Here is a 15,135-nt window from a genome sequence, read left to right as displayed (position 1 = left end):
CCCTGCTGTAGTTTCTGGTCATGCCTGAACCAGAACCCAAATGTCTCTTCCGCTTGCCCAGGAGTTTTGTCCGGATCAGATAAACTGGATATCTTCCTGTTAAAAACCCCTTAGGGCTTCTCTTGACACTTCCCAAGATCTCCAAGGCCCTACACGATCTAACTCCTGTCTACCCTTCCAAATCATCTCATGTCTCTCTTCACCTTTCTAGATTTCTACCACGTGGACCTTCTTTCATGTCCACAAACATGCTGAGCAGTTTTCTGCCTCGCACATGCTATTCTCCTAGCCTGGAAAACTTTCCCCTCCTGCCAACAACTGGATTTCAACTTAAATACCACCTTCTCTGACCAGCTTAACAAAAACTAGTCACATAGCCTGTATCTGTTAACACAGTTCTAATCACAATTTTTTATTCCTTTTTAAAATTTTTCTGTTTCCTAGGTCTTTGATCAATCTCCTCAGCCAGCTTATAAGTTCCCTGAGGCCAGAACCTGCATCTCTTTTTTTCTAAGCATTGCTTGCACTGCATCCCACAAATTTTGATAGGTTGAATTTTCATTTTCATTTAGTTCAAATACTTTTTAATTTCTCTTGAGACATCATTTTCTTGAGAGAGTTGTTTAATTTCATCTTGAGACATTAACACATTGTTAATTAGAAGCTTGTTATTTGGTCTTCAAATATTTTGGGATTTCCAGCTATCTTTCTGTTATTAATTTCTAGTTTAATTTCATTGTGGTCTGAGGGCATACTTTGTGCGATATTTATTCTTTTAAATTTGGTGAGGTATGTTTTATGATGTAGAATGTGGTCTGTCTTGGCAAATGTTCCATGTCAGCTGGAGAAGAATGTGTATTCTGCTGCTGTTGGATGAAGTATTTTATAAATGTCAATTAGATCCAGTTGATTAATGGTTATGTCTCGCTTTTTCACCATTGAATTCCCAGGATCTAACAGAGAGCTTGGCCTACAGAATGTGCTCCACCAACATTTATTGACAAAGAGGAGAGAGAGCAAGCAAGAGGAAGGGAAGAACAGGACAGCAAACTCACATTATTCCCTTGATTAAAAGCTTTCAATAGTTCACTATTATCTACACGATACATTTTAACTATTGTTCTTCCCACTCAATAGTAGTATGTCACAAGCTGTTTATTATATTTCTTCTCTTGTAACATACACACTACAGAAGGGAAAAAAACTACTGCCAAGAAAATCATGAGATGCCATCAATTTCAAAGATGTTTAAATAGGAGAACACCTGAGTAACAGAGTTGATGAATTATTGTAGTTAGCTCCAAGTCTGTCTTACCTACTCAGTGGCTCCATAGCTTCTTTATCTCTGTATCCCCAGCACGAAGCACAGCACATGACATTGAACAGATGTGCAATGACATTAGTTATTTGATGCGTTGCTCATTCTTCACCACCAGTCACGTGGCTCTCCTCCATTCCCCAGTCCTCATACCTCCTGTACTCTAATGCTATTGGTGCCCCTGGCTAGCCGGAGATTTTCTTTTCTTTTTTTAAAAAAAAAGATTGGCTCCTGAGCTAGCAACTGTTGCCGATCTTTTTGTTTTTCTTCTCCCCCCAAAGGCCCCCAGTATCTAGTTGTATATTCTAGCTGTGAGTGCCTCTGGTTGTACTATTTTCTTTTGAAATGCATTTGCTCTGCAAAAACCTGATGCCTTTTCACTTTCTTCATGACCTTGCTGTAGGCTGTCTGCTGCGTTACAGCTAAATATCTGCCAAACTCACATGTGTGCTCTTGAAGCTACTGTGAGAAACCGACTATCTCCCCTGCTCTCCCCATCCCTCAACACCCCTGCACGGAGCCTAGCCATGTGACCGGCGCGGTGTTAGGTGCTGTGGCACACCAGTGAGGAAGAGAGTTTGGGCTGGGAGAACTCTCGGAAGCTTCAAATAAGCTAATTACTCCTGTCTGTTCCCTGAGCTGGCCATTCCCCAGGCTTTACTTATTTTGAAAATCTATTTAGGAAAAGCAAAAAGGCGTAAGTAAAACTCAGGGTTCTTCACCCTAGCCAAATAAACCCTATCCTTTTAATCCCTTTTATATAGGACTTCTTTAAAAGAGGGATCCCAAATGGGTGTCGTGGTGGAATGAATGTAGCAGCTCAGTTCAGCCAGCGGGATGTTTTTTTAAACATGTGAATTGGCTGTGCTTTCTCCAGTTGGCCAGCACCTCATTTCCCAACCATTTTACTGCAGTAGATTCATATATTCCTATTACCCCCTGGACCCTTGAAAGTATCTGAATTTTTGACCCCTGGCTTGAATGCGTGGTTTTCTTCTCCAGGAGGACCTCCAGCTCGCTCTGTCCCCCTAATTTTCTTACCCTCATTTTGAGATTAATTGGCCATTAGAGATGGGTCAGTTTCTTTAACTGTAGGGAAAACTATACCCTGAAGTTGAAATAAACCGGTTATAAGAATGTTTATTAGATGTATTCATTGGTGCAGGGTGTAGCTATAAACATAATCCCTGCCTCTATTCCCCAGGCTCAAATACCCAGGGTATTTACGAGGCAGTGTTGGAGAGGGGAGGGAGATAGACGGAATGAAAAATATTGTCACAATGTTAACATTTAACATCGCATCAAGAATTTTGGGATCTGAGAGCTCTCTCTAACTCTCGCTGTAATTCACACCTTCCACACCCATCTTTCCTGTGTTTTTCTTGGATTTTAATAAAGCCCAGGCAGGGATAGTCAGTGTTGGGTGAAACTGCAAAGGCCTGGAGAAGTTCGAGTGAGCCCTTTAGTTCATGGCCACGAGGGATAAACGTTCTTTCATCTCCTTCTTTAAGCCAATTGGAGGTAGAAGACAAGTGATTAAAAGGTAAAAATAAAATTGAAATGCTTGCCTTTGTTGGAGGGATAAAAATATAAAAATGTTTCCTGGAATTGGCTGCTTTTAGTCTTTTAATAATAGTTTCCATCTCACTTTTCCCTCCACTTCACCTTCTCCCCTGCCTCCTGCCCTCTGCATGACACTCACCCCCTGAAAAAAAATTAAAGCTCCCCAGTGCTTCTCTGAAGAACACTGAGACCCTGTATTGGTTGAAACCCTATGAGGGTAATAGAAGAGTAGGGCTCTGAAACAGTGACCATTATTTTTTCTACTGGGCCAATTTAAAGTCAAATTTATTAGGTTTCATAATTATTTTCCAAGTAAGACTTTTTAATTCACAGACTAACTTATTTAAAGCTGCTGTGAGAAATTAGACCTGTTAGAAATAAGCCACATTCAGCTTGTAAATTATTTTAAGTTTTAGCCTGGAATTCTGGCATTTATATAAAACTAAAAATTTTCTGCTCAGCACACAAAGAACAGAATCACTGAAAACATAGACACCATCTCTGCCGCCTTCTGTGGTTCTAACCCGAAGTTCCCTTCTCATTTTCTGTCTATTATGGGGTCAATCCTTCAACTTATAGGTCTTTTTTTGTTATTGGGCTACAATTGACACACAAATCTGCGTAAGTGTAAGGTGTACACATCCATGTGGTACACTTATATATTGCATATTGCCGCTGTAGCATTCGCTAACGCCTCCATCATGTCACATAGTTATCATTTCTTTTTTATGGTGAGAACATTTCAGATTAGTAGTCTCTTAGCAACTTTCAATTATATAATATGATATTGTTAAATGTAATCACAATGCTGTGCATTAGATTTCCAGAACTCATTCATCTTCTAACTTCAAGTTTGTACCCTTCGAACATCTCCCCAATTCCTCCCCCAGGCTGCTGGTAAACCACCATTCTACTCTGTTTCTACGAGTTCAGTTTTTTTAGATTCCACATATAAATGATATCATACAGTATTTGTCTTTCTTATCTGACTTATCTCACTTAGCATAATACCCTCAAGGTCCATCCACGTTGTCACAAATGACAGGATTTTCTTCTTTCTCATGGCCAAATAATATTCCATTTGTGTATATATATATATATATATATTTCTTATCCATTCCTCTGTCAATGGACACTTAGGTTGTTTCCATATCTTGGCTATTGTGAATAATGCTGCAGTGAACATGAGAATGCAGATATCTTTTTGATATCCTGTATTCATTTCCTTTAGATATATACCCAGAAGTGGGATTGCTGGATCATATGATAGTTCTATTTTTAATATTTTGAGGAAACTCCATACTGTTTTCCATAGTGTCTGTACCAACTTACATTCTCACCAACAGTGCACAAGGGTTCTCTTCTCTCCACATCCTCACCAATATTTCTTATCTCTTGCCTTTTTGATGACAGCCATTCTAACAGGCATGAGGTGATGTCTCACTGTGGTTTTGGTTTGCATTTCCCTGATGATTAGTGATGTTGAGCATCTTTTCATGTACCTGTTGGCCATGTATGCCTTTTTTGGAAATATGTCTTTTCAGTTCCTCTGTCCATTTTTTAAATCAGATTTGTTTTTGTTTTTGTTTTTGAGTTGTATGATTCTTTTATATAATTTGAATATTACCCCTTATCAGGTATATGGTTTGCAAATATTTTCTCCCATTTCATAGGTTGTCCTTTCATTTTGTTAATTGTTTCTTTTGCTGTGCAGAAGCTTTTTAATTTGTTGTAGTGCCACTTGTTGGGTTTTGCTTTTGTTGTTTGAGCTTTTGGTGTCAGATACAAAAAATTGTTGCCAAGCCCTATGTCAAGGAGCTTTCCCCTACGTTTTCTTCTAGGAGTTTTATGGTTTTCAGTCTTATGTTTAAGTCTTTAATACATTTTGAGTTAGTTTTTGTGAGTGGTGTAAAATGGTGGTCCAATTTCACTTTCTGCGTGTGATTATCTCGTTTGCCCAACATTTATTGAAGAGACTATTCTTTCCTCATTGAGTGTTCTTGACTCTCTTGTCAAATATTAGTTGACCATATATGTGGGGTTTTAGTTCTGGGTCTTGATTCTGTTCCATTGGTCTACGTGTCTATTTTTATGCCAGTACCATACTGTTTTGATTACTATAGCTTTGTAGTGTAGTTTGAAATTAAGAAGTGTGATGCCTCCAGCTTTGTTCTTCTTTTTCAGGATTGTTGGGCTATTCAGAGTCTTTTGTGGTTCTATACAAATTTCAGGGGTTTTTTTTCTTTTTTCTTGTGCAAAATATCATTGGAATTTTGATAGAGATTGCATTAAATCTATAGATGACTTTGGGTAGTAGGGACATTTAAGCAATATTAAATTTTCCAATCCATGAACATGGAATAGCTTTCCATTTGTTTGTGTTTTCTTCAATTACTTTCATCAAAGTCCTGGAGGGTTTTTTCGTTTTTTTGTTTTTTGTTTTTTGAGGAAGATTAGCCCTGAGCTAACATCTGCTGCCAATCTTCCTCTTTTTGCTGAGGAAGACTGGCCCTGAGCTCACATCCGTGCCCATCTTCCTCTACCGTATATGTGAGATGGCTGCCACAGCATGGCTTGCCAAGTGGTGCCATGTCCACACCCAAGATCTGAACCAGAAAACCCCAGGCCGCCAAAGTGGAACGTGTGCACTTAACGGCTGTAGCACCGGGCTGGCCCCAAAGTCTTGTAGTTTTTAGTTTACAGATCTTTTGCTTCCTTGATTGAATTTATTCCTTAGTAGTTTACTCTTTTTGACACTGCTGTGAATGGGATTATTTTATTTCTTTCTTTTTCAGATACTTAGTTATTAGCGTATAGAAACGGAACTGATTTCTGTATGTTAATTTTATATCCTGCAATTTTACTGAATTTTTGATTTGTCCCAAGAGTATTTTGGTTGAGCTTTTAGGATTTTCTATATATAAGGTCATATCATCTGCAAATAAAGACAATTTTACTTATTCCTTTCCAATTTGGATGCCTTTTATTTCTTTATCTTGCCTGATTGCTCTAGCTAGGACATGTAATACTATGTTACATAAGAGTGGTGAGAATGGGCACCCTTGTCTTGTTCCTGATCTTAGAGGAAAAGCCTTCCATCTTCCACCATTGAGTATGATGTGAGTTTGTTATATATGGCCTATATGATATTGAGGTATGCTCCTTCTGTACCCAATTAGTTGAGGGTTTTTATCATGAAACGTTGTTGTGTTTTGTCAAGTACTTTTTCTGCATCTATTGAGATGATCTAATTTACAGGTTTTTTTATGGAATGTTACATTTTCCTTCTGACTAAAAAGTAAAGATTGATGCATTTCCAAGAATTTGTAATCCAACTATTGAATGTAAATGGATTACTAAGAATATAAAAGGTTGTAGATTCAGTATGAATGTTTGTTAGTAATAATAACAATACATACATTTATTGGGCACTTATTAGCTATCAGTCTTTTTCAGTATTAAAATCTCCATTATAAATATTACTTATTTAAAAATGTATTAAGAGGAAAATTAAATAAATGAGAATTGACATTAATAGTTCATTTTAAAAAATGTTTATTTGTTATAGGCAGATCCTCCAATTAAACAGCTTTGCCACACACCCAATACAGTGGTGCACCTATCATTTTGGGGGGCCATTTGGATCACAATTACAGAATCATCAGGGTAAAGAGAGAGGGAGGGGCTTTCAGAGCCATCCCTCGTGTGAGAGGAGAGTCAGACTGGCATCATCTTGGATGATGAAAATCTGTCCTAGTTTTGGACATGTTACATTTCACCAATTCTAGACACCTTGGGTAGGGGGGAGGCCAACAAGCTTTAAAATGATCTCAATTTTAAGAAATTACTCACTCACTGGCAATCAAAATTAACTTAACAGTATTCTACTTCATAACACTTTAATTCTGCTTTTTCACGACTTTAAAAAGCTCTGCAGTCTCCTAGGGTCCCATCCCAAATAACTTACACATGTGTTTAGATATTATTGCCCTAATAGGAGAATCCTTGTTTTTTATATACTAAATAAAATACAATGGATTTTTAAAATTCAATATGAGCTTATTTACAATATTGCATCCTATAGCATTAGTACTACTGGCGTGCTGGCCTGTTTTGAATTTTGCTAAATCCAAGAATGCCCTTGTGGGAAGGAATTGAAAACATCATTTTCCCCATAGCAACAAATGAACTGGTCATTTCTCTGGTATACATTAAGACTTCCTGATTTAATTCTTCCCATCACCGTGGTCTTTTGATCCATTCTAATCCAGCAACACTAACTATTTTCGAGTGCATGAATATAGACGTCATCATCTATTAAAAAAATTTCCTGAGGGCCAGCCCAGTGGTGTAGTGGTTAAGTTCACACGCTCTGCTTTGGCAGCCTGGGATTCGAGGGTTTGCATCCTGGACACGGAGCTACACACCGCTCATCGGGCCATGCAGTAGCAGCGTCCAACTTACAAAATAGAGGAAGATTGGCATGGAAGTTAGCCCAGGGACAATCTTCCTCAAGCAAAAAAGAGGAAGATTGGCAACCAATGTTAACTTAAGGCCAATCTTCCTCAGCAGAAAAAATAAAAATTTCTGGCTGGCATAATAATTAGCTCAGTGTTGAATTAAAAGAAAGGAGTAGTAAGCAGGGTTAAGAAATTACACATGGTTTAGTTTCCTTTAGGGAAAACTGCCTTTAAAATTAATCACGATTCACTCTTTATTTTTAATGATTTTTATATGTATTTTTTAAAATAAGTAATATACGCCCAGAGCACAAAAGGTAAAGAGCACAAAACGATATGCACGGGAAAGTAAATACCTCTCATCAGTGGAAATGCTGTCTACCGTTAATGGATGTATAAGCCACTGTGGACAGCAAATTGACAATAGCTAATAAGGTTGAAATTATGGAATTTCTACTTCTATTAATGAAATGACTAGGTCATTGGACCAGTTCTTCCACTGACAACTAAAAACTCTGGAAGTTTTTTAAAGGAATCTTATCCAATGCATCAAAGAACTAACAGGACGTTGAGGAAGGATACTTGAGATCACTTTGAAAGTAATTTTGAAAAAGTTGGAGTCCGGGACCATCCAAAGATGGGGACCCTGGGAAACCCTGTCTCACTGTGGGATGCGACCCCAGGGGGCTGCATCCAGGAGTCAGGAGAAACCTGGAAGGAAAGAAGTCCTTGCACAGTCTGTAGACCAGCTCCCGGGCCTCAAGGAGGCCCTGCGACGGGATGAAAATTCTGGCCCTTGACAGAAGGAGATGAAAACCCTCTCTGGAGGAAAAGAGCATCGTGCTAGGCCTCAAATTTTCTCCAGAAAAGAAGATGTGCAGACCTTATGATTCCCCCACCCCCAGCCAGGTGTGTAACTTCAGAAAACTATAGCGATATGTACCAGGGGACATGCCCAGGACATTCACTGACGTATGGTGATGACTAAAAACTGGAAACGACCCAAATGTTCATCCACGAGATGAGATATTCATATAACTGAACAACAAAGAGCCGCAGAAATAAGTGAACTGTTGCTGCATGCGTCAATATGGATAAATCTCGCAGATAAATATTCGGCAAAAAAACGCAAGAGATTATATATAGTGTGATACTAATAATATAAAGTTCCAAAACAAGCAAAACTAACTGTGTTGTTTAGGAATATATACACATGCAGTCAAGCTTAAAAGCAAAGGAAAAATAAACATAAAACTCAGGGTAGTGTTGCCCCTGGGGTAAGGTGCTTCATCCTTATTAGTGGTGTTCTCTCCAGAGACAACCACTCTCGATTCTCCAAATATATCCTATGGACACAGATTGCCTTTCACTGTGGAAAGGCAAAGAATACGTTCCTTTTATTGATTATAAGGCCAGTCTGCAGTTTGTGCAATGGCTACTTTCCTTCTAAGTATATCGATATTCCTGGAATGCAGTCCCCTGTGGTCTCATCCCAAAGTGGGAACTTAGAGTATCTCTCAAATCACATCAGTTACATACAGCATGGTGTGTCCTTTTCTATCCCATCAGTCCTTGGAACAGCATGTGTTTGGCCAGGGAAATGCTGCTGTTGCTTCCTCCAGAATCCAGGCTTAGCAGGGGTAGAAGCGAAACATGGAGAAGGAGAGAAGCAGCTGGCCTCTGCCCATCACCTTTCCCCCTGGAGACTTCTCTCCTGGAGTGGGAGCAAGCTGGGGTTGAGGAGAGCTTTAACTTCGAATGAGATTCAGGGCTTTTAAAAATAATTATTACAGTAAACTGTTCTTATTGACTACTGCAGAGAGAGTATTTTGACGTAGAACTAATTAGAATGTTTTATTATCTGTAAATAACCAGAGGAAACCATGGAGGCTGCCTGTGATTTTATCCAAGAGATAGGGAGATCCACTGAGTCTGAGTGTGTAGGCACAGTGGGGGAGAAGAAATTCGCTGACAATCCCACATACCAATTCCACAATAATTGGGTTCAAAAGCTGATTCACTAGATTAACCCAAGCTTTCTATTCCCCCTGGAACACATGGCGACTGAGACCACAGCAAACTTAGCTCCTGGTGTATCAGAGAAGTCTGTCTGCCCAGCTGATGTGAACGCCAGCCAGGAGTCAGTGCATTAGTTCCAAACTGTTTATGCCAGTTGTTTTCTTAATGTAGTTACTTAATTTAATGAAATATTATGAAAACAATCTGTAGAAAAAGAAAGTTGTTGCATCTGTGAAGACCAAGTAGAAAGTTTTGCAAAGTCTTGATGAAGTTGAGGGGAATTGGGTGTATATACAACAGCTGCCAAAGACTGAGAAAAAACGTAAAAATGTAGAAGGGTTCTGTGCTCAGATTGTTTCAAGATATCTCTAAAGTCTTCCTCTTAAATGAGGGATGTATAAAATTGAAGGATCTGAGAGAATTATTTCCAGCTCCTGTCTAGCTGTGTCATTTTAAGATTTTTACATGTAAAAATATTTAATCATCTTTATGAAGATGGACAGGATTTGTAAAATGCATTTAGTCTCTGAAAATGTCCTATAAGTAGCAGGTAACTTTGTTCATACAAAGGGAGAATGATGCTACAAATATCTTAGGTTTTAGGTTTCCTGATATAGATAGTCTTGCACACTGCTTGAACTGTATTCATGGTCCCTTCATGCTGATAACCTTCTGGATCAATAAATATTTAGACAGAAGCTAAAATTATTGATTGCATTATTTGATCTGCCAATGTTGACATTTTTAGGATTGCTTTTGTCCAGTTGAAAATTTCTTTATGTTCCATCATGCTTCTCCAGCCAATGGGGTCCTAAGCTTCATGAGTACACGATTTTCTTTACTGTGTGCTTTGATCGCATCAATATTCCTTGATAAGTTATTTTGAAAATGTATATTTTTTTACTGAGGTCAAAAGGATTTTGTGTATGTGGCTATTTTTGTTGGTGGTGGTGACAGCGGTAAGATCAAAAGAGATGCTTGGAAGAACATATGTGTTCTCCATTATAAAGTCAATTCAAAATGTTCGTTGCAGTTCATTGCTGGCCTACCATGTACAGATCACCACTTTAGGGACTGAGAAGACATCAAAATAAATAGAATTTGGTCACATGGCTCTGACCTCACCTTGCATAAGAAAATAGCATACGAATTCATTGATAGGATTTTCTTTTTTCCAGGTCCTCCAATCCTCCACGTGTCTTCTGTTTTTCCTATCCATACATCTCTGTCTTTGTATTTTTAAATGAAGTAGGACACTCCCAACAATAATGTGGTAGTAATAGTTCACTGCTGAATGTAGCAAAATTCATTTCAATTAAAGTTAATGACAGAGTAGCCCCAAGTAATTAGATACAAAAAACTGAACCTTAAAATCTAAGATGTAGCTTCACAGAATGAATAAAGAGTTGCCTTAAATTGTTAGCGTTATTAGAGTTTTGGCTCCTCAGTTACTCAACTACATCCACAATTAAAGTGGGATTTCATTAGAGAAAAATGTTTTTGATTCTCTCACTCTGTCACAAGAATATCCTTCTTTGATCAAATACTTTTCTCTCTGCCAAGATATGTGTGTACTTTGTCAACATCCTTAACCCATGGGTTTGCAGTAACAGACTGAGTTCCTATTCCAACTCTGCCACTTTCCATCTGTGAGAGTTCATTAAGCTTTCTAGGCTGGGTTTTCTTTCTTTATTTCTTTCTTTGGTGAGGAAGATTGGCCATGAGCTAACATCTGTTGCCAATCTTCCTCATTTTGCTTAAGGACAACTGTCACTGAGCTGACATCTGTGGCAATCTTCCTCTATTTTTTGTTTGTGGGACTCCACCACAGCATGACTTGAGGAGTGGTGTGTAGGTCCATGCCCAGGGTCTGAACCTGCGAACCCCGGGCTGCCGAAGCAGGGCTGGTGAACCTAACTACTATGTCATCAGGACAGCCCTCAGCTGGGTTTTCTAATCTGTAAAATGGAAAGAATAACCACAACCATAAGGAGATCTGTGAATAGTGGGCATATCATTGATATTGATTCTTTCTTTCATTTCAACACAGTTATCAGACATGTCCAGTTTGAGGAATTTTAAATTAGTTGCTAAATTGTGGTATGGTAAGAGGAGTCCTGGGTTTGATGGATATAAACTTCCACTGAGACAAAACTTTCACATTTGTTGTAGTTCACAGTAAAATGAACTACCAGAGGAAGAATAGGGAAAGACTTGGGAACATGGTCAAAATATTCAGTGCAAATCAGTGGTGGCCACAATTTGCTGATATTCTTCCGTAAGGAACACAGAGAATGGACCTGGAGATGTGATCATTGGAAGATGCTGTGTGAAGGAATAACTCCTCTCTTTCACTGTTATTACTGAATCATTGCTGCCGTACAAGTCATCTAATGAGGATTGCTTTCTATCTAAATTTTGTTATGAGATACAAATGTATGACAACACCAAAAAACATGAGATAATAATTACCCAGAAATAGGCAGTTTTTCAGACATACTGAGTCAAAATCTGACTCAGGGACTATGAATTTACATTTTAAAAAGCACCCCACACAATTCTTACGCACACAACCAATTTAGAACCACTAGAATAAGGGCTTTTGGTAATTGCTGTATGTCAAAACCTTCCAGATCTCATGGAATATTACGGGGCTGTTAGGAACATACTGGTGGTTGAGAAGTTTGCTTTGAGATCAGTGAAAAAGGTAACGCTATGACATTGTCTGTGACTTGAGGTAAAATTATGACATTGCCTATTGAGAAAGGCAAAATCCTTCTGTTGACAGTCCCAGAAGACGCAAGGATAATTGGATTTGCCAAGTAGGTTATGACAAAAGCTGCTTTGGAACTGCTTTGGGGCTCGCTGAGGGATTCTTGCCGCATGCCAGGACCCTCTGGGACCTGTAAAGTTCCCTGAGGACACTGAGCACAGGACACTGTCCCATTAAATGGCATGAATCCCTACAGGGATCTTGAAAAACACAAATGAAAGCCAGACAGAAGCTCAAATGCTGATCTCGAATACCAATCCTGTGGTCAGAATTTCCTATTGTGCATCTTCTAACAACAACAGTAAAATAGAGTATCCCTAAGTAGAGAGAAGTGTATTTGTATGAAATCATGCAAAGGAACACCAGATGCTTTAAACAAAATTTACTGCTGATTATTTTGTTATTTAGTATCTCTATGTGTATGATTTTAAAGTCTAAGTTTATGCTGTGGCTTTTTCCTGTATAACCATGTTTTAAACTGCATTTTGTTATTAACGTCATTGAGTCAATGCCAACTCCCAGGGCCCCTGCGTACAGCAGAGTGGAGCCCTGCCCAGTCTTTTTGCACCTTCCAGCACTACATCAGACAATGCTCTACTGCTATTCACAGAGTTTTCATGGCGAATTTCTTTGGAAGTGGATGGCTAGGTCCTTCTTCCTAGTCTGGAAGGTTCGCTGAACCTGTCTACCGTGGGTTACCTTGCTGGTGTTTGAAATACCTGTGGCATGGCTTTCAGTGTCACAGCAACATGCAGCCACCACAGTATGACAACCGACAGACAGGTGGTATGGTTCTCTAACCAGGAAGCGAACCCGGGCTGCAGTGATGAGAGTGGTGAATCTTAACCACTAGATCACCACGGCTGGCTTAAACTGTACTATGACAGCTAAATTCAGTTGTAGAAACATGAATAAACCCTTCAAAAGCCAGCAGTAGCAAGGCTCGCAAGTAAGGAAGGCTCATCCTACTTGTTAGTTACCACAAACCTCATTATCTAGGCCAGGGTCTTCACAAGGAGTGATCAGGCCTCTGGGAACACACAAGGCCCTCCAAGGGACACCCAGGCAGACAGGTGGTTCTCAACGAATCAGTTTCCAGAAGCTCAACTTTATATGTACTCTATCTAAACATCATCTGAGAACATTCTGTGGTTCAGAAGTCATACAGGGTCTCTTTTCCACCTATGCTTTCACTTTATAAAGAAAGGCCAGTCTCTCTCCATGGCTATTCTTACTATGATGCAATTCCTGGGGTGAGAAACCTCCACGATACAAAGAGAAATGTGAAATATTGCTGTTGGCATTGAGAAAATTAATGCCTTTAATGACTGGATAACTACTCTTTTTCCATTTCAAAATGATTTTCAGATCTTTGCTTTCAAAAAGTTAAAGGAGGCCCTAACTTACAGATAATTAAAAATACTTCTTGTTGGTAGATTGTCATGTGATCTTTGGCATATAAGTGGCAAGGAGTTCAAAGAGTTGAGTAACATTACTAGAACAAAACTCAATACATTCCCAACTACGAATTTATGTGAACAAAGTTCCCCAGCACTTGCACAAAAAATAATTAAAAAGAGGAAAAAAATTGATCCCGAATCCTGACTCATTCTAGCAATAAAGAGTCACACACGGATGCATTGATTGCAAAATAAGACTCATTCATCTCAGGAGATGCATAATGTTAAATAATTTAATTGTCAAAGTTGTCAAATATTTATGTTGTTTTGACCGATAGTGTGCCAATTATGATCGTAATGATGCGCAAATCAGAACATTTTTTTAAAATACTTAACTGTTATGGTCACTGGAAATGAAATTTTCACTTAAATTTCCATTTATATACATATTTATGTTTCAGAAAATCATGGTAGGGTAAAACTGTCTAAACATAGACTATGTTATTTTAGGTTAAAATTCTGGGGAGGAAGTGAAATGGGGAAGAAGAAGAAGTTTCCAACTATTAAAAAAAGAACATGTTCATCTTTTTAGTATAGATACGATAGGTATCAAGTCCTTATGACATTTACACTCCACTGGACATATTTTAAAAGGTAATATAAGAGTTATATGATGTAAATCAAAATTTACAATATGCCAGCTGTTACATTATATGCAAATATTAAAAGTTTGTAAATATGTTAGATATTTAAAATTTAGATTTAATAATTTTTAATGTTGGGAAGGTACACAGTTTTTCAAAATTATTTTATAGGACACAGCATGTGGCTCCAATCCCCAAATCTCTAATCACATGGATGATCATTTGGTGTGACCAGCCCCTATCTTGGGTCATCTCATTATCATAAACTCAAGTGTGGTCCAAAGGGTCCACCGTGAATAATGAAGACGCTCTTATTACACAGGAAATCAAGGATTTAGAGGTTATCTCCTACGAACCAGGGACAAAGACCAGCCAAATTCTTTATTACACAACATTATTCTTAAAACTCTTTCACTGTTTTTCATTACCTTTAGGATATATATCAACATGGTCCATGTGGTCTATGCGGCCCTGCAGGATCATGTTTCAGCCTTCACAGAACCGGTCTCAGTCTCAGGTCTTCCTGTGGTCTCAGAAAATCTGTACTTCTCTTTCATAGCACTGTTTACATGTGTAAGTAAATGCTTAGTTGTGTAATGACTTGTTTGTTTCTTGTCCCTTTTGCTATAATGGAAATTCAAAAAGACCAGGTACTATATTATCAGGGCCTAACACAGCACCTTGCCTATAATTCTTGCTCAATAAATAATTTCTGGATGAAGAAAAGAATGGAATCAAATGCCAATTTTGAATAATGAGTAAATGAGTAAATGCTGCTTTTAATCATTCGCAAGAACTCCTGTCTTTCCAATCGTGAAAACTTCCTGATCGGCACTATCTGTTTCAAACTTTTAAGATTTACATACAGGGACTTCGTGACTTATGAACCCCAACAGGTGCCTGACACATCATTACCAAGTTACTAGAACCATCTCTTTTCAGTTCATCAGCCCCAAAT

The sequence above is a fragment of the Equus quagga genome, chromosome 7 (genome assembly GCF_021613505.1).
Source record: "Equus quagga isolate Etosha38 chromosome 7, UCLA_HA_Equagga_1.0, whole genome shotgun sequence".
NCBI lineage: Eukaryota > Metazoa > Chordata > Mammalia > Perissodactyla > Equidae > Equus > Equus quagga.
Note: the sequence above shows the minus strand (reverse complement) of the source record.